We start from the raw sequence: 22,373 nt of genomic DNA on the forward strand, positions 1-22,373 counted from the left end.
TTTTGATCCTCCTCCCAAGATAGTTCAATGGGAGGGGGTGTGCTTTGAGTATCACAAAAGATGGAGATGGCTTTTTCCTCAAATTTGGAGATGCTGTGATGAGGCTACGTTCTGGGTAGAGTTGAGGCCTTTCAGCAAACAGTAGCTTTTCCTGGGGGCTAGTTTGTGAGAAACTCACAGTGGCCAGCCTGGAGACACTCTCAGGGTTTCTGTTTACTGAATTTCAGTTGATTGTTGAGGCTGCTAAAGGGAGGGGCAGCCTCTGGCTCTGATTACCTGATGGAAAAAGTCACTCCTAGGGCTGACGCCCGAACTGGGTGACTTTTCCCTCGGTGGAGCTGAGTCTGGCAGGTCACGCCATTAAGTTCTTGTGCCTTGCTAAATGACCTAGTTTTATTCCAACGCCTGAGTTGGAGCTAGCAGCTCCACTGAGCTTTGTGCATATCCAAGATGGAGATCTCCGGTACTGGGGGAGGGGAGGGGTGGCCTTCCCTCCTCTGCTCCCTGAGAATGAGTGAGGACGTCAGTCTTCTACTCAAGCTGAGTCTTGATTCTTGGGTCATCTCTGGTCTGCGAACTGTAGTATGAAGATGTCCGCTCCTTGTTCGTTCTTGCTGGTTTTGAGTAGAATCCGCTTGCCTGCCGCATCTGGCTCTTTCGTCCCAGACTCTCTCTGTTTCAGGTATGGCAGTATGGCTGCTGCCACTCAGGTCTCTCTCCTTGCCTGGGTTTTCCCTCTCTGGCCTATCTCTCTGTTCTGTGATTGCACACTTGGTGTGATTCTCTGGCTTAGGACTGTTCACTGGAACTCTAAAACTGCTTTCTATGCGAGAGATTGTTTTGCCTTCAGCTTCTCCTCCGCCATCTTCCCAAAATTCTCCCAAGAATGAAATTCTTGATTTGAAGTCTTTTGCTTGATATCCACAATGTGTCATTCTTCCTTTATTAATAGGAGAATTTGGAAAAAGGATGAGAATTCACACTAGAAAAAGAGGAGAAATCCAGGATGTATTTGATGTCACTATAACTTGTGCAGGAGATGGGGAAAAACAAGTCGTTTAAGGATACAGGTGGACCTGTTGCAACAATGAGAAGTACAAGTTGTCATGTCCAATACGAGCTTTACAACGTCGGTGCGGGGGTGGGGGACGTGGGGGGGAGAAGGATTGGGACTGGGGAGGGAGGGGGGAGGCTGGGAAGGGATGTGAAGGGTAAACAAAAGAGGAGTCTGCAATGCTTGGTAAGAAATGAACGCATTATCCTGCCCATGTAATTGTAACCCCTCTGTACAGTATGTTCACAAATAAAATAAATAAATAAAAAGAAATGTAGATATTTTGTTCTTCCTCATCTCAATCACAAGTTATGGATAATGATTGTGGATATTAGGTACAGTCCTCTAGAGTGATTAAACCCATATATAAAAAAGATAACCCCATAAGTGATCTCATAGAGAATGCTTCTTTATAAAAATGTAGTATCATCAAACAGGAAAAGTTGTCTATTTGTTTAGTTTTTGTTTAGTATTTGTTAAATTCTGGTATGCTACAGTCAACTATCATAAAGGCATACAAGGATGGTAAGAAACTAACAGTATCACATTCTAATATTACCTTAATTCTTGTTGTGTTATATATGGCTATATTTGAATTTTGCCTCAATTTCACATGCCATGTTCTTCCATTATATAAGTTGAAAGAAGATTCCCTCTGGAAATATGCTATTTTAATAGCTAAGAGAAAACAAGTCAGCTGTCAGCTTTTAAACAGGGAGAATTGCATAGAAATCTGTCGCCACTTCTCATTCATTTTTGTATGCTAAAGTAAGTCACATGACCCATCGACATTGCAGAGTAGAGTTAAATATCACTTACAGGAGCTGATGCAGGATATAGAGTAATATACCAAAATATGCAACACTTGAGATAAAGAGGGAAAAATGAGAACTATAATACAGTCAATCATACTTTCTATCACATGTCTCTGCAAGAAGGAGGCTATTATGTACCTTTGTTTCTAAAACTACTGAGATGTTCAAATCATGTTTTCAATGCTTGGATGTCACAGGAATTAGAGAACATTTTGATACTGAGACAGCATAAAGTCTCAGATAGCTGGAGTAAACATTTCAATACTACATTTTGTTCTGCTAAGAGAAGAAACCATTTTATAGTCAAAAATTTATACTTTCTTACCTAGTATCTTTTTTTTTCCAGAAGTGGATTTTGTTAATATATGTGACTATCCACCAGAATAAATGCATTCATTTATCTGCATCTTGTGCAGATAGTATAATCAATTAGATGTAAATGGGCGTTAATCAGTAGCACTTTTTAAAAATCCAAAAAATGTGGGCAGGAAGCCAATATACATATTTTCCCACCATCTCCTTCCACATCCTCATTCTTCCTTCCTAGGAAAAACAATCAATAAAAAGGCTTAGATATTTGTCTCTTGACCTTGAAAGTGGAAATAGAATGTTACAGATGTTGGAGATGACTGTTAATGGTGTTTTACATAATAATGTCACATGTAACAGCCCTATGAGTCCTGCAGGTCTTTACACTGTACTTGCTTAGTGATGTGACAGGAATGTCAGCCTTATTGGACTTATTATTGTTTTCCACTTCCTTTTCTAAAACCTGGCCTAAATTATAATACATAGTAATGGAATGAAAAATTAATGCTATCTTAAGAAAGTCATTAAGTCTCTGCGAATGTGGTTTCATGGTACAGTTATTGCCTAGCATGCATGAATCCCTGGAATTAATTCCTCAGTACCAAGTAAACAGAAAAAGAAACACTGGAAGTAGTGCTGTGCCTCACGTGGTAGAGTGCTAGCCTTGAGCAAAACCACACAAAACAAAACAAAACAAAAATCTCCTCAGGAACAGTACCCTGGCCCTCAGTTCAAGTGCCAGGACTAGCAAAAAAGACATTTAGTAAATGCAAAATAAAGAAGCCATACTTGGAAAATATAATTGCTCCTTTCATACTGATAACTGTCAATAGTCCTTAATTCATGTACTTTACCCATATTAGAATACAATGTTGAAAAAAATGTTTTGTTAATAGGTCATGGCAATTAATGCCAGGAATGTGCTTAGATATCAAGTGAAGATTAATACTGGAAATTGAAGGCTTCCAGGCATTTCAGTGGTCACTGCTAATCACAATGAGACAGGTAGACTAAGTAAGATTTGAAAACTTTTTGCTCAGTCATGGCACCAAAAATGCAGAGGCTAATTAACAGTTGTGACTGAAAAGAAGGAATAACTCCAAATGGAAGGAATAAATGATAATAATAATAATAACTAAGGTATACTTGTGACTGTTAGAGCGAACCATTTTTGGCTATTGAAGAACTAGTAATCAAGTAGGCTTATTCTTCATTGCCTTTAGCATTCTAAATCTCCTTGGCTAGTTCTTAATCTCTGTGTGATAAGTTGTATCTCCTTCTGTGCTGTTCTTTCATACCTAATCTTTGCCTTCTAAAAATCTCACTTTTCTCTATTTCTCTGTGAACAACTTGTTATACTAAGTCCACATACGCCGACAGTAGAGGATGCTAATGTAAGAGAGGCATAGCACATGAGTCATTAATGTAACAACATGGAAAAGGAGGACATATTTATTGCTACCTCAATTTTTCTGAAAAGTTGCCATGTCACATCATTTGATTCAAATTTCCATTCTTTTTCTACATAGTGTCATGAATTGCACATAAATGCAAATATGAGCTGGGTGCTGGTGGTTCACACATGTAATCCTGGCTACTCAAGGAGGTTGAGACCAGAGGTTTGCAGTTCAAAGCCAGCCTGGTCCGGAAAGTTCATGAGACTCTTATCTTCTTTTAATCACCAGAAACCTGGAAGTGGTGCTGTACCTAAAGTGGTAGAGTGCTCAGCTGGAGCAGAAGAGTTGTGGGACAGTGCCCAAGATCAGAGTTCAAGCCCCATGGCCAACAAAAAAAATGTAAATATGACTTTAAGTTTCCCCAAAAGGAACTACGAAGTCAATAGTTATCTTCCCAAGAAGAAAAAATAATTCCAAGATGATTTGGTGTACCTACTTTTGCTGAGTTATTGAAGTTATGGCTTCTTTGCTGGACATATTTTCTTCTTTTAAAAATTGTCAATTATTAGCTCTATAATAAACTTCTTCTAGTATTTTTTGGTTCAAAACAGAAATCTTATGTCACTTGGCTTTTTTACTTTCTCATTTCAAAGTCAACCCAGGCAGGAGAGTCTCTCAAATTCTTATCTGTAATTAAACACAAAAAAGCCAGAAGTGGAGTTTTGGCTCAAGCAATGGAGTACTAGCTTTGGGGAAATTTGGACTAGGAAGACAATTGTTCAGGGACATGGTCCAGCATCTGAGTTCAAACCCCAGAACAAGCACAAACCAACCAACCAACCAAACAAATAAACAAGCAAAAAAACCTGCACATATTTCTTTGGGACCATCCTTAAAGCATTGGTTTGACAAGAGACTTCTTTTGCTGATCATACTCACTGGATCCTGCCTTTTTGGAATCCTTATTGGGATCGAGAACTCAGGCGCAGACTAGAGGAATGGATAACTGACTCCTGCAACAGGAAAATCATCTCAGGAGTGAAATATCCACACGTAAGTCACTTTAAAACGTCCATGTCTTTATTTCTTTACAGCTGATCACTTTTTTTTTTTGGTCCGGTCGGGGGGCCTGAACTCTGGGCCTGGACATTGTCCCTCAGCTCTTCAGCTCAAGGTTAGTGCTCTACCACTTGAGCCACAGTGCCACTTCCGGTTTTTTCTTTTTTTGCTTATGTTGTGCTGAGGAATCAAACCCAGGGCCTCAGGCATGCAAAGCAAGCGTGCTACCACTGAGCCACCTTCCCAGCAGAAAACTTTTTAAACTAAGTTATTTCCTTTTTTCCTATGCTGGCCTTCAAATGGCACATTGTTTTTTTTTTAAACTCTCAACTATAATTTTACAGACATGTTTTATATGAGTAAATAACACACTCGAACAAGTCAGGGACAGAGTTTCCTTCAAGACATGGATTCTTTCCTTGTTCAGTACAAAGGAACACATAAATTAACTTGAATTTTGTCATTTCTCCATGTTCAATTCCTCTCTTGGCATCAGTTTCCACTTGCAGTAACAGTTGCTTCCACTTATTTCCAGTAACAATCTATGGTGCTGCTCGAGTTAAAATGAATGTTTTCTGGCTTCATTGAAATAGCGCAAAGACATCTTTGGACATGAGGTGACACGTGTTTCAGGGACAACTTTGCAAAGACAAAATATGGAATTTAAATGACTTATAAAAACATTATCCATGTGCATATGGCCATAGAAGATGATGTTAAGTGAAATGAACCCCAAGATAGGGACACAAACTACTGTATTTTACTTGCTCTAGTTTTTAATGTATCTAAAATGTACTATGTGATTTTTGGTTTGTCTTCTATGTTCTTCCCCCATGGTATAACCACTGTTTTTACTGGATTTAATGTAGGTGCACTGAATCTTGTATATACATTTTTCTAATGTGGGGAGGGGAAGGTAAATAACAAAATGGTGAAAGAAAGATACAGGATGGCCTATTGTAACAATGAGATGAACAAGACACTTTGTAGAAAATGAACTTTACAACTTGGGGAGGGGAGGGGGCATTTGAGTAGATGGAGATGGAAGGGATGCCACAGGAAAAACAAAAGAGAATGTAACAATTCTCAATAGGAAATGTACTCATTAACATACTCTAAGCCCTCTACAATATTTTGACAATAAAAACATGAAAGAAACCATTATCCAAGAGTACATTAAGTTCAAATTTCATAAGTTCTCTGTAACTTAAATTTAAATGGGAAGAAGATTCTCAGAATTTTTTTTGTGAGTTTGTGTGTTGTGCATTATTTCCCAAGTGTACATAAGTTAACAGTAGAAGAAACAATAGGAATAATAGGAGAAAGAAAAGTTCTGTGTTTAAGTATATTGGTTCAATATACTACAGAAAACTCTGCAAATAAGACAACTTTGAAACAATAAAGCCAATGCCAATATGTAGATCTATGGGAGTGACATACAGAAAGCATTAATACTAAGTGGAACATGAAGGATGAGGCCACTCTCTTTCATCTTTTGGCTCTAAATCATGGTTGCTAATCACACAAATTTGTAAAATTTAGAATGGAAGAATAGTTCTGGTTCCAAAGCAAGTTAGATATAAGAGCATGTACTTATCTGGAAAAAAAAAAGTCCATGTTGAGAGTGAGGGAATTATACTAGCAATGAACTAGTGGCTAAGATCTCATTTCTTTTTCTTTCTTGTTTTCTTTCTTTCTTTCTTTCTTTTTTTCTTTTTTTCTTTCTTTCTTTCTTTCTTTCTTTCTTTCTTTCTTTCTTTCTTTCTTTCTTTCTTTCTTTCTTTCTTTTTGATGGTCGTGGCAGGGCTTGAACTGTGGGCGTGGGCAATGTCTCTCTGCTCTTCAGCTCAAGGCTAGAGCTCTACCACTTGACCCACAACGCCACTTCCAGTTTTCCGGTGGTTAATTGGAGATAAGTGCCTCAGAACCTTTCTTTCTTACTCATGCTAGATTTGAATTGCAATCCTCAGATCTCAGCCTCCTGAGTAGCTAGAATTATAGGCATGAGCTCAAGTGATAAAATACTAGTCAATGAGCAAGATTGCTGAATAAGGTTGTTGAGGCTTTTGCATATATACTTACAAACATACACATACACACAGAGGTAATTATATATGCAAAAAAACCTACACAAATAAAACAACTCTCGGAATGTGTAGAAAAGTTAAAGAAATATAAAATATATCCTGAGTAAAACTAGAACAAGTGATAATTTTTAATATTAGATCCTCAAGTGAAATTTCTTCAAAAAGCTTGAGAATATTACAAAGGTAGGAACCAGAGATAGTAAGAAGGTCAAGAAATCATTATTAAAGGGATTGGATCCATGGAAGAATGAATCAGAGACCCCTGCATGTGCATCTGAACATGTTCATATCCTGTGTTAAATGTTAGCACATCTTTGAAAATAGTACATAAACAGTTTGAGCAGTCAGAGAAGTTCAGAATTGTTAGTCTGTAGATTAAATAAACCAACAAACTATGACAAAGCAATGTGATACAAGCCTGGAATTCTAGCACTCAGACTAAGACACGAGATTAAAGAGTATAATTACATAGAGATAGCTTCCCTGGGCCAGATAGTATAATTTTATCTCCATGAAACACCAAACAAAAAGAAAGGGATACACAGTTGGAAGTTTGGGCTAATTTTTGTCAGTATGTTTTGAGAAGTCGTTTCCTATTGAAATGCAAGTCCCTTATAATCCTCAGTTGTGTTTTTAATGCTCTCTTCACTACAGAACATTCATAGATGCAAAATGGCTCATGATTCCCAATGAAAACTTTGAAAAAGTAAGCATCCCGTTGGATTCCAAACAAATGATGAAGGATTACAAAAGTTTAAGCCTGGGGAAATAGCAAAGTTCATCTAATGTAGGACTTTGTAGACATGGCTATATTAGAATATAGATTTCAAATAAATATTTTGTCTTTGTAATTTTGTATTCTATAGGATACCAAAAATTATTTTTAAGTAGAGGGTTTAATTGACAAAATCACAAATGATTCTGGAATTCTATTTGCTTAAAATTTTCTTTCAAGTGAGGTATAATTAGAACTTAGTTAATAGATAATGCATGTATAAAATGATACTGTGAATAATCTAGACAGAGTTGGCAACAAATGCATGAAATTAATTTATAAATTTAGAAAAAGCAATTTTTTGAAGCTTTGGTGTAACAAGGTATGAAGAGAGTAATTTTGTGACGTCTTGGTTCGTCTCTGTATTTGTAATACAGGAAGAAATTTCCTCAATTACGTGCCTCTGTATACAATGAGAAAAATGCCAGGATTGCGGTTTGTTTTTATTTTGTTTTTGTTTTTTGGTTTGTCCTCAGTCTTGAACACTGGAGCTGGCCACTCTCTCTGAGCTGGTTTGTGCTCAAGGCTTGTGCCCTACCACTCAACCTCAGTGCCACTTTTGTGTGGCTTTTTCTGAGCAGTTTATTGGAGATAAGAATCTAAGGATCCTTCCTCCCTGGGTGGGCTTTGACCATAATCTTCTGATCTTAGCCTCCTGAATATCTATGATAGATAAAAATATAAATATAAATAATATTTGCAAGTGTTCGGATTTCAAGAATACCACTGGGGGGAAAATGTTGCAGCAAAGTTTAGTGTAGTGTTCTTTCCACATTAAGAAGGGCATCACATTAGCAGAAGTGTAGTATTTTTTTTGCAATAGTGATAAGCTGTTCATGATGGGAATTACGGGAATTTTAAGGTGCACCTTACAAGTTGGAAATTGTTGGGCTAGGTTGACTTTATGGCATAAAAGCTTGGGATTGATGGTCATAGAAAAAATAGCTTATTCTTGAGGAATTAATTATTACACATCGTAGTTTTATCCTCTACAAGAATGTGGCTATATTTTCTGTTGATTTCTCAAACCCCCATTGAAACTGCAGCTATTGCAGAATTAATTAACATGCAAATAAGTACTTTTTTGAATGTCTCTGTATGTCTGTGTACCAGAGACATTCAAAATTTGAATGTCAAAATTCTGGTTCAGAATTTGAAAATGAGTAGTTAGTATTTGTAATAATTTTGAAGAAGACATATATTCTGTCCTCTTAACAATTATTCAGTTTTAAAAGTTAGGAGTTTCCAGAGAATTAAACTGTTTTCGGTTTTACTATGTGACAATACTAAAATTTTGGGTTTTTTCCCAAAATAATGGCAAATATATTGTGAAAATATTGTATAGTTGATAACGTTTAAGTTGATGACCCTCTGATGAAGAAGGGGGTAATTAATTCAAATTAGATGTCAAATAGTGTTCATTTTTTTAAAAGGTAATACACATAGAATAATATTTACTATAGCAATACAGTGAAATTATATATTTTTTATTTAAACTTGATTACTTTATTTTGTGTTTTTTAATTCACAAAAATCTTTACAATATCTATTTTTCCTGTTGGTCATGAAAGCTTTATAGTAAGACAATAAAAGTTTTGTCACATCATTTGGGCATTAATCAAAAACAACAATCTAAAAATAAGAGCATTTTGCAAAATATACTGTAGAACCCTTCTGAATATATCTATCCTAAAATTAGACTTTAAAAGGCATCAAAAAGCAAAAACCAAATATGCTGTTAAACACTGACAAGCTTGTTAGAATGCTGCCAATGGCAAGCTATAACAGCTTTAAATGCTTGTGCCTGTACTGAAATATATGTTAGTAAACATCAAATAATTTCAATAAAGTGAATACTCCTCTGCCTAGGGTATTGTCTCAAATTTTACTTGTAAAAAAATCTTGATTAAAGGAACTGAATTCTGGGAACAGAATATTTAAGGGAAAGAAAACACTGAGAGGATAAAATAAAATAACATCAATGACGTCTTGATCTTTCTAAAGTGAGCAACACATCAATATTCACACTGAAGAATAGCAGATAATATATGGAACTTTTATGGGGCTTATAGTTTATAAATATTGGAAACATTAAGAAGTTAGATTTCAAAGAGAGGAAAATTAAGGTGGTCTTAGAAAACTTAAATGGCTTTCATCAAAACTTGTAAAATGATATAACACATATTTTGAAGCACGCATCATAAGCTTCATTAAATTATTTATATTGCTATTTCCAGTTTCAATGTAAATTTTAGGTACTTTTAGATGAAGGCAACAATAAAGGGCATAGAAATAGGACAGAATTGAAGTGAGAACATGATAGAAATGGAAAAAGAATGGGAGTATAATGCAATTGGGCAGTAATAACAAATATGATTGTTAAAATTTCTGTATTAACTAATGCTACAAAGCCAGGAGCAAAGAAACATAGGTCTCATGGTTTCCCTTATTAGCAATATCTAGTATATGTATGAGTAAAGCTGAAAATGTCAGATAATGTGATGTCAGGAAAATGAACCCTTAGATATGTATTTTAATGGCTTTTTTCGTTCATGCATTTGTTTCTAACACATTTATAAGATTATCTCTTTGTTTCTTTGTATGTCCCTCCCCCACAGTATAACCCCTGCTTTCACTATATAACTTGTGGAGGAGATGGGGAAAAACCAGTTGTTTAAGGATACAGGTGGACCTGTTGCAACAATGAGAATTACAAGTTGTCATGTCCAAAACGAGCTTTACAACGTCGGTGCGGGGTGGGGGGGCGGGAGGAAGGGGGGGAAGGAGAAGGATTTGGATTGGGGGGGAAGGGGGGAGGCTGGGAAGGGATGTGAAAGGTAAACAAAGGAGGAGGCTGCAATGCTTGGTAAGAAATGTACGCATTATCCTGCCCATGTAATTGTAACCCCTCTGTACAGTATGTTCACAAATAAAATAAAAAAATAAAAAAAATTATTTTGGTTCAATGCACAGGACTACTGAAAATGGCCAGGAAATAAATGGAATATTCTAATGGTCCCTGTTAAATTCTTAACTAACTCATGATTTGGTTGGCTCACTCATGAAGGACTGTACACACACAGATTTCTTGCTAACTTACTAATTCTCCTTTGTTTCTTTAAGAACATTTTTGAAGATTAAGACATTTAAAAGTCAGCAGAACAGGGGCTGGGAAGGTGGCTCAGTGGTAGAGCGGTTGCCTTGCATGTCAGAGGCCCTGGGTTTGATTCCTCAGCACCACATAAGCAAAAAGAAAAAAGCAAGAATTGGCGCTGTCGCTCAAGTGGTAGAGCACTAGCCTTGAGCTGAAGAGCTGAGGGACAGCGTCTACTCCCAGAGTTCAGGCCCCACAACCGGACCCCCCCTCCCCCCAAAAAAAAAGTCAGCAGAACAAAACACTCACATTATAGAGACTAATAAAAGAATAGTTTGAAAAATTGTTTAAACCAGTATGGGTCTATGAAAATGTTAAACTCCAATCTCCTATATTTGCTGAGTTTTTTCCGCAGAAAGTTATTTCAGTAATTACATTTTTATAATACTCATCGTCCACCTCAAATTGCTTTCTTTTATTCTTACTATATGATATTTAAGATTTGATCAGCTACAGTACTCCAAACATTCATGAATATTTTAAGAGATAACACTGTTATTTATTTTGAGAAAAAATTTGAAGTTATGATTTAGAATTTTGAAAGTTGTTTTGTTGCTGAATGAAAACTGTTCTGAAAGCAAATATGCACTAAGATACCAGGGTACTGTTTATTTGAATGATATCCTCAACTTGGTAAATGACTAACAAAAGAGTCAGCAAAAACAAAAATTCACAACTCAAAATGGTAGCAGTTTTTACATTGCGATCTCTGCTCCAAGAATGCAAAAGACTATCATTTTAAATGGAAAGATGTCTAGCTATAAATTACACTCAAATGACCAAACAAATCAGCATATGTTATGGAAGACAGTAGAATAGAGCAAGTTCAAAGGGGGAATATGGATTAAGTGACTTTATGTTTAGAAAAAAATTATAGCTAAAGTATCGTTCAAAGACTATTTTAGACCTTTGACTGAATTGGAAATATGGCCAAATAAAATATTGCTCTTCATCACAAAAGTCCCATACATTAAAGATTTACACAGTTCCACAGGTGGAGGAGGGAGGGTGGTTATATCTAGAAACATTTCTTTTAATGTTTATTATACCTAAACACTAATTCTTCTAAAAATGCTCTCCAAAATCTTGAGCAGAATTATCATACTCTGCAATTTAATGCTTCAATTATTCAACACAACGCTCACCTATTTCATGTAAATTCTGCCTCAGTGTCAACTGTATTGACTGTAATAATGAAGGATCTTTTTCAATCAGCATTTTCACAACCATCCCGAAAGTTTCCCAGTGTTGCCGATAAACCCTTGATGAAGGAACTGCTGAAGAGCTTGAAGGTGAAGTGTCTCGTGATGTTTTCAGAGACTGAGTAGAGGGCTTGGGAGGTAGCTCAGTGGCAGAGCGCTTGCCTTGCATGCATGAGGCCCTGTGTTCTATTCCTCAGCACCATACAAGCAAAAAGTAAAAACCTGGAAGTGGTGCCGTGGCTCAAGTGGTAGAGTGCTAACCTTTAGCTGAAGAGCTGAAGTACAGCTCCCAGGCCCAGAGTTCAGGCACCACAACTATGCTGAGACTTGTAGAATGAATATGCTCTGCTCCGTCCTGGAGAGTAGCCCCTGCTGCTGAAACTGGAGCCAGATCTGTTGTGGAGAGTCCTTTTGACCTCCAGGTGACTCTGAAAAATGGATGCTCCCTTTTATGGGGAGAATGGTCCCTTGAAAAATGGGAAGAGTAGAAACTTTTCCTTCTAAAACCATCTCTTCTGTCCCTCATGGTGGCTGGAGAGTAGACAAGAAAGAGTGAAATTATATTTTATGTAGCTTGTTTCCCCCTCTTTTTTATTCTTTTCATTTTTTCTCTTTCTTTTTTGCATGCCTTAATTGCTGTTCTGCGCAGCCGCAGATATATAACCTTCATCGATTATCATATGTTATCCCCAATTGGGAACACACATAATCAAGAAATTTATTACTCTATTCACAAACTCTTAGGCTTAAATTCTTTAATAGCAGTATTATCTCTTTATACCTATATAATTTTCAAGTAACTAATTTTAAGGATTTTTATTTTTTAGTTTTTCATATTTCGTTTCTGTTCCTCCCCTCCTGTCATCCTACCTTTTCTTCTCTCAATAACATTTCTTTACATTTTCATGATTTTGAGTTTCACTTTTTAAATTTCAATTGTTCTTTTTCCATTTTTTCTTTTTTTTTAATCTCTCTCCTAACATTCTGTCCAATCCTTTTCCCTCCCTGAAGTTAGGACTTGATTAACTTCACTCTCCTTTTACCTTTCCACATACATCTAAACCTATTTCTCCCACATATTTCCCTAAACCTAATAATTTCTGGTTTGCCAAATTCTTCTCTGCTGTTCAAAGCCTATTAATCCATACTTGTTTGAATTGATTGTATCTGTTGAACTACAATTTATCTGCAGCCATTTTGACTGTGCAAATACAGGACTGTGGTTGATGCTTGCCTTAAAATACTATTCTAGCACACAATGTTACTTTCATACCAAACGGACAGAACAAGACAGAAAAACACAAGAAAAATGGCAAATCAGGGTATCTCAACTCCCATTCGTGATAATCAAGTGACAGAAGAGTTAATGAATAATCCAGAGGAGAGTTCCCAAAAAGCTCTACAAATACTACTGCTAAACATGGTGAATGAAATGATTGAAAACTTGAAAAAGTCTCAGGATGAGCACGATAGGAAGAGAGAGGAGGCAAACCAAAGATCAATACAGGAATCTCATGAGCATGAGGAACTACTCAAAGAGTGATACAAGAATTGCATGAGCAGGTTGAGAACAGTCAATGAGAAATAAAGGAATTATGTGAGCAGGCTAAGAACAGTAAAAAAAAAAAAGACAGGAATTGTGTGAACGTGAGAAAGCTAATCAAAGAGTTATACAGGAATTGTGAGAGGGGATGAGAATACACAAATATTTTCATGGAATCTATAAACAGACAGCTGAAAGAATTCAGGTAAATCACAAAGGGAATGCAGAATGGAGCCCAACAGCAGGAATGGGAGTTCAAGGAAACCATAACCAATCAACTAAGTGATTTTAGAATAAACACTGAGCACAAAATTAAGGAAATAAAGAAGTTCATACAAGATTGAAAACAAAGCTCCAACAAAGAATTTGAAGCCTTCAATGCCAACCAATTAGAAGGAAAAGAAAGAAAAATAAAACAAAGTAGAAAATCTTGACAGTAGGTTAGACCATGCAGAACATTGAATCTGAGGGAGTGAGAACAGCCAGGTTATTATAGAGAAGGAACATACAACTATCCAAGACAAATCCAAAAAATATGATACATCTATTCACCATTTGGAAGACACCATCTGAAGGCGTAATCTGAGGATAATGGATGTGGAGTATCACATAGAGACAGAACTTAATGGTCTAGGAAATTTGGTTAATAGGATCCTAGAAGAGAATTTCCCAAACATGAAAAAAGATAGGCCTATTCAGATACAAGAAGCTTTTAGAACCCCAAATAGACCAGACAAGGATAGGATATCCCATCATGACTTTATGATCCGCACGGGATCAGTTCAGACAAAGGAAAAGTTCCTTAAAGCTGTCAAGGAGTAAAAGTCAACCACTTAAAAAGGAAAACCAATTAGAATCACCTCATATATTGCAGCAAGACAATTAAAGCAAGAAGAGCATGCAATGATCAAGGCCATGCTCTAAAGACAACTATCAATCAAGAACAGTGTAACGAACTAAACTCTCCTTCATAACCAAAGGTGAAATAAAAACTGTCCATAGCAAAGAAAAACTGAAACAATATATCTTCACCAAGCCATCCCTATAAAAGATACTTAAAGATGCCTACACAGAGAAAATCAACAAGACCACAATAAAGGCCAAGAAACTGCACCCAAACTGAGAATCCAACAACCATAGGAAGAATCCAGCCACTGAAGCTCCCAAGAATGTGGATAACTTTGCAGGAACTCTCAAACACCTCTCATTCATAAGTCTGGACTTAACTCTCCAATTAAGTGACATAGACTGTCTAGTTGGGTTAAAAAGCCAGATCCTTCTATCTGCTGCCTTCAGAAGTCAGAACTGTCCATTAGAAAAACACATTTTGAAAGTGAAACGCTGGAACAAAATCTACCAGGCAAATGGCTCCCATAAACTGGTGGGAATTGCAATACTAATATCACATGAAAGAGACTTCAATTTAAATTTAGTGAGAATAGATAAAAAATGTCGCTGCATACTAATTAAGGGATAGCTCCTTCAGGAGGATATTACAATACTACATCTCTATTCACCAAACCACGGAGCACCCAAATTTATCCAAGAAACACTACATTCCCTCAATTTTCACATAGATCCAAAGACATTAATTGTTGGGAACTTTATCACACCCCTATCCCCACTTCATAGATCAAATTGGCAAAAACTCAACAGAGAAACCACAAATCTAAACAACTAGATTTAACAGACATCTACCTAATATTTCTCCCAGAAGTATCAGAATACACGTTTTTCTCAGCAGCACACAGAACATTTTCCAAAATAGACCACATTTTAGGTCCAAAGCAAACCTGTCCAAATTCAGAAATATTGAAGTTATACCTTACATTACTAAGAACACAAGGGAATAAATTTAGAACTCAACACCAAAAGCCACCAAAGAAAGTCCTGTAACATTTGGATGCTGAACAACACACTGTTGAATCACCAATTGGTCACGGAATAGATTAGAAAGAAATTCAAATGTTCGTGATGTTCAACAAAAATGAACATACAAATTACCAGCTCCTCTGGGACAAAGCAAAGGCAGTACTCAGAGGGAATTTTATATCTCTGAGTTTCTACAACAACAAATTGGAGAGCTGAAATAAAAAATTTAGACAGATTTGAATCTCCTTGAAAAAGAGCAGCAAGATAAACCCCAATCCAGTAGTCAGAAAAAAAATCATTAAATTAAATCAGAATTAAACGAATTAGAATCTGACAAAAAACATACAAAGAATCAACACAACAAAGAGTTGATTCTTCGATAATATTAACAAAATAGACAGAACTTTAGCAAAACTTAGAAAAAGAATAGAACACAGCTAAATAAATAAATTCAGAGATGAGAATGGAAACTTCACCACAGAAAGTACCAAGATTCAGAACACTATAAGGGAATACTTCTCAAAACTTCATGCTAATAATGTTGAGAACTTGGCAGAAATGGACCATTTCCTAGCAAATATTGACATGCTGAAACTAAACCAATATCAGTTGAACCATCTTAAAAGGTCCATATAAAGCATTGAAATAGAAACAACAATAAGAGAACTCCCATACAAGAAAAGCCCAGAATCAGATGGATTTACAGTGGAATTCTACAAGGCCTTCAAAGCAGAGCTCACACCAATACTCCTTCAAATCTTCAATGAAATTGAAAGAGAAATTTCACTACCGAACTCATTCTATGAAGCCATCATAACCCTCATCCCAAAACCAGGCAGGGACTCATCAACGAAAGAGAAGTATAGACCCATTTCTTTGATGAACATTGAAGCAAAAGTTCTCAACAAAATTTAGTCCAATGCACTTCAACTCTTCATCCAAATAATCATACATCATGGTCAAACAGGATTCATTTCAGGGATGCAAATCAATTAATATAATTCATTACATCAACAAGAGCAAGAATAAGAACCACATGGTTATCACAATAGATGCAGAATTAGCATTTAACAAGAACCAATACCCATTTTCGATGAAGGTTCTGGAAAAATTAGGAATCCAGAGAAACTGCCTCAATACAATAAAGGCTATATATGACAAACCTACAGCCAGCCTTATACTTAATGATGAAAAACTAAAGCCATTTCCTGTTAACTCAGAAATCAGACAAGGATGTGTAGTTTCTTTACTTATCTTCAATTTAGTATTAGAATACCTAGCTTCAGCAATAACACAAGATGCAAACATAAAAGGGATCCAAATGGGGAAAGATGAAGTAAAACTCTCCCTTTTTGCAGATGACATGATCTTGCATTTAAAGAATCCCACGGACTCCACTCTCAATTTAATCAAGTTGATTCAAAACTTTGGCAAAGTAGCAGGGTATAAAATTAACCCTCTAAAATCCATGGCTTTTCTGTATGCCAACAATAAGAAAAGCATGGCTGAAATCAGGAAAGCAACTCCATTGGTAATGGCGCTAGAAAAAATAAAATACCTAGTGAAGAGCTACAGTAACCCCATTTTAAGATTAACGCCACCAACCTGTAGCTTTGCTTCCCTCAGAATAACCTCAAAAGAGGAACAGTTCTCAAAAAACCGCAGGTTGCCACCAACCCTTCCTATCCTTAAGGAAAAGAACAGTTGACTAATTGTTCCATCAGAAAAAGGGTAGTGCCATCAGGGTGGACTTAAACCCCCTGAACTTGTGAACTTGCTTGTGTGGAAACCCCCTGAAATTGTGAACTTGCTTGTGTGAAGACCACCTAACCTTGATTATTTGATACTATAAAAGTGTTGTTAATTTTGTGCTCAGGGCCTCTTAGCATCACTGGTTATCTAGTGTTCAGAGAACCAAGCTCGAGCTTGCAATAAACAACTCTTTGCTGTTTGCATTGATCATGGTCTATGGTGGTCTGTTAGGGGGCATCCAAAATATGGGCACTTCTTCTGGGGGCTCATCCGTGATGCCCCACATAAACTCACCCAGACCCCAAAGCATGGAGTCGTGAAAAACCCGACAAGTAAGTGGAGTCATTACCGTTCTCTATTTTTGGTCGCCTGCAGATTCTGTATCTGTAATTCTGGTTTCCTGCGGGATCTGTATTCTGGTTGGCAAAGAGTCTTGTAGGACATGCTATAGGGCTGCCACGGGGTCTGTGGGAGAATCCCCCAGTCCCCATCTGGGTGAATTGCTGTTTAGTGCATCATTTTTGTGGAAATTTTCCATCTGTAGCATGGCACTTTCATGCGGGAATTTTTTGGAGAATATTCCATCTAAGTCTGGCACTTTCTGGTTGGCAAATTACAACGCTCAGCATGTGTCTTTTTCTTTAGTTGTGTCTTTCTGTTGAGTGTTTTGCTTGTCGTTCTGATTGGGCACCTTCAATTTATCAACCATATTCAGGATGAAACTGTCACTGACTACCTGCAAGTGGCCCCAGCAAGATTTTAGCCTCAGGCCTTGGCCCACGGAGGTCTGAGCATGTGGAAGAACCTGTCAGTCTGAAGGGATGGCCACTAGAGACTTCTTTCCCTTGCTCCAGGATGACTGGGAATTCTTCTCCTCTTTGGAAGGCCCCTGTGTCACGTTTGCAGGAATCTAAATGAAAAATCCTCCGGAGGTGAGTAGAGGGGATTCAAATCCCCTGGTAAATGGAATTGAGTCCCACTTGTGAATAATGGTGAGATGTCACCCCATTCACTCAGACCTGATTTTGTCTTTGTGGCCACTTGTCTGTCTTGTTTATTTTGGTGTGGTTTCTGTTCTGTTTTCTGAGGTGGGGAAGTTCTTGGTGAAGGTGGCCAGCTCACTCACCAGACTCTGGATTCAGCTTGCTGAGTGAGAATTGTGAAGAGTTCTGATAGGTATGAACTGGGGGCCCATTCGTCCCCAACCCAGCCTTTGGTTGTTGTCTAGTTCTGTTTTAGAATTGGTACCAGTTTTAAGTGTGGACACGTGGTTTTTGTGTTTATTTGTGTTTTTGTTATTAATTTGAACATTTCTGGGGGAATAAAAGTTCCAGCCCCTAGCTGGGCTCAGTCACAGACGTGCTATGCCCCCTTCCTATGAGGCGTGGAAGGTTGGTTCCCTTGACACCTCAGGCCATATTTTCTCCTTGTGGAGTCTGCAAGTGGGGAGGGTGTGGAAGGCTGTGTGCCTGGTTTGGACTTTTCAGCTAGTCCTGACAATGTAAAAATTTGAAAATTGCTCTTGTCTAAAATTGGATTAAAAAAAATCAGGCCAGTTTAGTTTCAGGCAACCCCCTCCCCCAGCCTTCCTCCAACAGAAGGGATTAAAAAGATCCATTGGTCAATTGCCTTGCTAAAAAGCATGCTCTGGGAAAATGAAGCTCAACAAAGGTACTTAGTTTTAAAGAAAAATTGTCTTAAATTTTTGTTTAAAAATTTAAAAATGTACATACAACTGATTTTGATTTTTGTGCACTTTAACATCTGTGTGAGTGTTTTGTAGGTGTTTGTGAACATGTTCAAGATAAAAATTTTCAGCATGCTGTAACAATTAGGTGAGATAAAATTTCAAATGTAAAAGGTTATGAGGTTTGGACATTACCAAAATTTTAAATAACTTTTACATTGTTTTAAATGGCTTTTCAGAAATTCTTTAACTTAAAAATTAGAAAATCTGGTATTTAAAACCCTAATATTTTAAAATGCATTGGCTGTTTGGGATTTAGTTCCCATGGCAAAAATTTGGGGATAAATACAAAAATTAAAATATAAAGCTTAGTTTTACACTGTCAAAAAAGGTTACCTGTTCTGTCTGTCTAAAACTGTATTTTATTTATGAACCAAGAAAAGGAAAAAGAAAAGAAAAGGGAAAAACTTAGAAGCCAACAGAAGATCTACCTTTAGGGAAGAGGGTAAGCCGGTAGAAGTTCAGTTCAGCTGGTCATGCATGGTGGGACAGACCCTCGGGGGAGTCCACAGATGGTGGGACAGGTCCTGGGAGGAGTCCATGCATGGTAAAAGATGGAAACTTGGCACAAATTCAGTGCATCTAACCCTAGATAGTCAGATTGGGTGCGTGCCTATTCCATAGGAGATGCCGAGTGGCCCATCTTTGTTCTGTCCTTATTCCCTGCATATAGACTTTGAAAACATGATGATAAAAATTACTTATGTGGCGATCTGATTTGTATTGTTAAAACTGCCCCTTGGATGTGTTAAAATTAAATTTAATAAGGCCTTAAAAAGAGGACTAAAAAGTTTATTTGTATAATGTGACTTGCTTTTAATGATGTTCTACAATTAGGATGCTTTTAAAAGTTATAAAGGTTAAGCCTAGCTTCTTGGTACAGTGACAGTAATTGTAATTCTTTCATTAAGGAAAAATTCTTATGTGAGTTTAAAAGTTTTTAATGTGTATCTGTTTTAAAACAAGCAGATAAGAGACAATGAGTGACACTTCGCCTTAAGATTTTAATGGATCTTTTCAAAACGCAAATAAAAACTGAATTATAAAATATTAAAAGAGAATAATAAGAAGCTTAAAAATTAGGAATGGATTTTGGTATATAAAGTTTAAAAGTAAAATTGTTCTTAACATTTGCCTCAAATTGAACAAAAATTTAGGATTACCAAAATAATTGCTATTCAGGTTTGTTCTTATAGGTTTTTTTTTTAATAGTTTCCAGCAAGCCCAGAGCAAAGCACAGAGGATTCTTACAAATTTCTAAGATGTAAGTTTGGCTCTTAATAAGTTTTAGGTAAGAGCATGCTTAAAAGCTACTTCTATGTTGACGACCTTATTGCTTTTAATTGGAGTAAAGTGGCCTTTTATGAGACTCATAGATCTGCAAACTGGTTCAAAGCCAGCCCAGACAGAAAAAGGTCCCTGTGAGAGTGTCACCTCTACTCAGCCAGCAGAGTGCTGAATGTGTAAGCAGAGTTGCTTTGGGACTCAAAGTGGCAGAATGTTAGCCTTCAGCTGGAGAGCTGAGGGACAGCACTCAGGCCCCAAGTTCCAAGTCCAGCAACCAGCTAAGGGACATGCCAATAAGGCATTTTTCCAAGCATGCAGAAGACATTCCTGGGACAAAAACAATGGTGGAGCTTCCAGAGGCAGTAAGCCACTGATTGGATGTGAGAAATGTCAGATCATAGAGTCATTTGTGCACGGCTCTGCAAAAACTACTGAGCCAGGAGATCATGGGAAGATAGGTTGTAAGCATGCCTAATGTTCATGACTGCCTTGTAAGGGCCAGGAACTTGTCAGTCATCAATGATAGTAGTAAAAAGCTAGGGTTGTAAAATGTGGGGGATAGTTTAAATCCCAACCCAAGTATGTGCCAAAAGCCTTAATTGGCAGTAATTGAGGTGACACCAGCTACATAATATTCATCTGCTCAGAAAACGTTTTTAAACCTGAGATTGTGTTTCTATTAGCATCTGTCTGAGGACCTGCACAGGTAACTTAGGCATTGTTAGGTTCACTAGAGATCACATTCCTAAGCCATCCAAAAAGATGCTTTTACAAACTAGAGTGCTAAACAAGCTACACTGCTGTAGCCAGAGACTGCTGTAGCTATAGAACATGTTTTTGCCTTTGTCAAAATTTAAAATATTGTTCTTAATGATATCTAACCCTGGTAACCTCTTTGTAAAATAGGCTAAGGTTATGTGTTCCTGCCTAGGTAGGATCAACGCCCAAAAAGTCAGCTTGAAGAAGTTATAGAATATAGACCTTTGCCCATCAATCCCTTTCTTTTGTTTGTTTAAGAAAAGTTTTACTAATATGTTAATATTTCAGCAAAGTTGAAGTTATTGCAATAGGTTTAAAAGGCAGACACACTATTACAGGCTATAAAGTAATGAATAAGTTTTATACAATTAAATATTACAGACAGATGGGATATATTAACTACCAGACAGAAATTAAATTTGTAAGACTAAATCTAGTATTAGCACCTACAATATCTCTGCAAGTTGGAACTTTTTAACTACTTCATTCTCTAATATATTCCTTAATTTTCTCCCAAAACAGTGCTCTCAAATCCTGAAAAAAAAGGAGAACATAAGAAACTCCAATACTAAGAACGTATAGACAAAAGAACTAGAAATCTCGACTGAAGTCTTGAGAGTTCCACATGGGTCACTTAGCTCACTTTATTTGAACCAAACCTAACATTTCTGTGTACTGAATACTGTATATGAGGAGAATATGGATCAGAAAGTGTGTCCGTATGATTAAAAATTAGCAATATACAGTATTTTTCTTAAAAGTTATCTTTATAACAAAACTATATTTAAAGTATTATAACACTGTGTATTACAAATTCAGGAAAAGAGCAGGGACATTTATGTGTTTGACAATTTAGCATCCATTTCATTTTGCTTACTTGTGTAAATGAACAAGCAACACAAACCACATCTTCCCACACCCAAAGGTAATGCAAATCAACCTAAGTCACCCAAGAAAAGAATGAACATTGCATTAAATACTGATTTTATGAGCAAAAATTGCTGTAATAAAACAAATAACATTATACTCCTTTTTTCATTGAGCTTCGGCTTGAGAAACTGAACAGCAGAAATAAATCTTAAGATTTGAAACATGGCAGAAATGATAGTTCTCTGAAATCTGGGAGATGCATTGGCAAAACCACAGACATAATACACCCCTTACCTAGAGAAAAGCTTTTTATTAATCAGAATTTTGGCTAAGATTTGACTTCTTGAAGTATAAAGCTACCAGGTAAACTGGCTCAAGGAATGAAGAGAACCAATGGCAATTTCTTACCTGGTTGCAGGTAAGAAACAAACTTTTTATTAGGCCCTCTAACTGCATACTTTATTTAATGACTGAATTTTAAAAAGTGAAATGCTTCATTGTATTTTCTCAGAAGCTAATCAAAAGATGACAAGTCCTACACAATTTGGAGACACAAAGTGGATGCTGAGTGACTAGAAGTCACATCAGGTGTGGAATTTTAGAAAGTTAGTCCTCGGCATAAATGGCACCATGGCTCTGGCAGCAGATACAAAGGATTGATGCTCTGGAGAGGAGGTAGGGACACTCTGCG

At 36.8% G+C, this 22,373-nt stretch overlaps 1 pseudogene; it reads right to left on the reverse strand.

The window, feature by feature from the left end:
* Nucleotides 1–11,715: 11,715 nt before the first annotated feature.
* On the reverse strand, nucleotides 11,716–17,510 carry LOC138835453 (periphilin-1 pseudogene; annotated as a pseudogene).
* Nucleotides 17,511–22,373: the final 4,863 nt, after the last annotated feature.

Source organism: Dipodomys merriami, unplaced genomic scaffold, assembly GCF_024711535.1.
Source record: "Dipodomys merriami isolate MVZ:Mamm:240054 unplaced genomic scaffold, mDipMer1.0.p SCAF_239, whole genome shotgun sequence".
Lineage (NCBI taxonomy): Eukaryota > Metazoa > Chordata > Mammalia > Rodentia > Heteromyidae > Dipodomys > Dipodomys merriami.